This window comes from Myotis davidii, unplaced genomic scaffold (assembly GCF_000327345.1).
Source record: "Myotis davidii unplaced genomic scaffold, ASM32734v1 scaffold514, whole genome shotgun sequence".
NCBI classification, from domain to species: Eukaryota; Metazoa; Chordata; class Mammalia; order Chiroptera; family Vespertilionidae; genus Myotis; species Myotis davidii.
In genome coordinates this window covers 528,482-530,796 of record NW_006286236.1, presented here as the reverse complement: position 1 = coordinate 530,796, position 2,315 = coordinate 528,482, and the positions used below count along the sequence as shown (strand labels likewise).

The 2,315-nt window shown below is 39.5% G+C and overlaps 1 protein-coding gene across 2 annotated transcripts in view; it reads left to right on the top strand.

The window, feature by feature from the left end:
- TRIOBP (TRIO and F-actin binding protein) overlaps positions 1 to 2,315 on the top strand; it is a 55,345-nt gene that overhangs the window by 15,431 nt on the left and 37,599 nt on the right. The window lies entirely within an intron of this gene.

Here is a 2,315-nt window from a genome sequence, read left to right as displayed (position 1 = left end):
TTAAGAGGGTTTTTTTTGATGATGAAGTGATATTGTGCATAGCCTGGCGGTTAAGAGCAAAGACCAGGGTCAGGCAGACTGGGTTCAATCCCGGGTCAAAGCCACTCCCCACCTTTGTGACCTGGTAAAGCTACTGCCTGAGCCCCAATGTCCTCTCTGTAAAATTCGAACGGTATACATTCGTGGAAATGAGGTTAAGCTCTCAAACCCTTAATGTGATCCAGAGTCACAGGTTTGTTTATTTTTCCCCTCCTTATGTGAGGGAAGAAAGTGCCCGTGATTTTTTTCTGCCTTAACAAAGAAGACTCCTGGCTACCCATGCCTCTGGGAAAGGAGATGTCAGTTTCGACGATATAGCCAGAGCCATTATTGCAATGAAGAGAACTCAGAATCACAGACTTTTTAGAGGTTAAAGGTTACTTTCCTGGGATGTGGTGACAAGCCCTAAGTCCAGGCACCCTGGAGTGCTGGTCCTGGGGCCATTCACACAGCCCCGGGAGGGGAGAGATTTCTCTCTCCAGCAGTCCCAGCCTCAGGAGTTTTCAGGACCAGGGTTGGAATTCCATTAGTCAGGGTTGAAAGAACAGCAAACAAGTAGGCCTGGACGTCTCAAGCTTTCAGTGTATAATGAATTATAGCGTATTTACCAAGACCATCACCACAACCCAAATGTAGAACATTTCCGTCACCCTAAAGAGCGGGTAATATTCTACATCCAGAATCCTCTCTCTGTCGTCCCTGAGGCAACATTTTATCTTAGATTAGAATCTGTGCAGAGAAATCTTATCTTCCATTCTTCAAATTTCCGTTTCTTTCGAGGCAACATTTTATCTTAGATTAGAATCTGTGCGAGAAATCTTATCTTTCATCCTTCAAATTTCCTTTCTTTCTTGTTTTTGTTTTGTTAATCCTCACCTGAGCATATTTCCCCCCATTGATTTTGAGAGATAGTGGAAGGGAGGGGGAGAGACAGAAAGAGAAAAAAGGGCCCTGGGAGAGAGACCATTGATGGACTGGTTGCCTCCGGGGATTGAGCCTGCGACCCTTCAGTCCTAAGGCTCAGATTTCCTTTTTACAGTAACTTCAGTCCATTTACTATCCAGATGACAACCTTTAAGGTCTCCGGCATTAATATAATTATTTCTGTGGCCTTTTAAAAATTAAACACACACTAATTTCTAAAGCAGTTTTAGGTTCACAGCAAAGCTGAGTGGAAAGTACAGAGAATTCCCATACATCCCATTCCCCCCACACGCCTGGACCCAGCTCACTATCAACAACCTGACCAGAGGGCACATTTGCTACAAACCATGAACCTATACAAACACGTCATTCGCATCCAAAGTCCATAGTTTACGTCAGGTTCACTCCTGGTGCTGTACATGCCAGGGGTTTGGACAAATATACAATGACACGGATCCACTATTATGGCATCATACAGGATACGGAATAGTTTCACTGCCCTAAAACCCCCGTTGTCTTTGCCTTTTTATGACTACTATTTTTAGTCAGACGTCAGTTTGTGTACTTTAACTTTTATCTGATAACTCAGTAGGAACACTAAGGTCGTTAAACCTAAGTTAAATTGTCTTTCTTTTTTTCCTACTGGGGTAACTTTTAGAGAGATAAAGGTTTATAATAAAAGTCCAGAATATGTTTATACTTTTATTAATCATTTAATTGTTTTTACACATATACTTTTATTCATTTTATTTTATTCTTTGAAATAGATTATTTACCTTTTTTAGCTTTATTGACGTATAATTGATATATAAAAATTGCATATGCTTAAGTATATATTTTGGAGAACTAGATGACGTACCTTTTAACCAAGGTTTTATAACTCTACTGAGTAATTAAATTTTCTCCTGTTGTATGGCATTTTTTCCAAGTAGAAAACCATTCTTAATCTGAAAATGAAGTTTTAAAACCTATTTGAGTATCTGGAAGACTGAAATTTATGAGCGGGTGACTATAGACAGTACGTTTATTATTTTCTCCTATTTCATTTAACATGTATTTATTGAGCATCTACTCTGTCCAAGCATTGTACTAACTAAGCCTGGAAATTTTTCCTTAATGGCTCTCACATTAAAGCATTAGGAATTTTGGCTTGATATCTTCATTTTCTTTTCTTTTTTTTTTTTTTATATTCCAAAAGTTTTTTTTTTTAATTAAATCTTTATTGTTCAGATTATTACATTTGTTCCTCTTTTTCCCCCCCATAACTCCCCTCCTCCCAGTTCCCACCCCACCCTCCGTCCTCACTCCCCACCCACTGTCCTCATCCATAGGTGCACGAGTTTTTTCCAGTG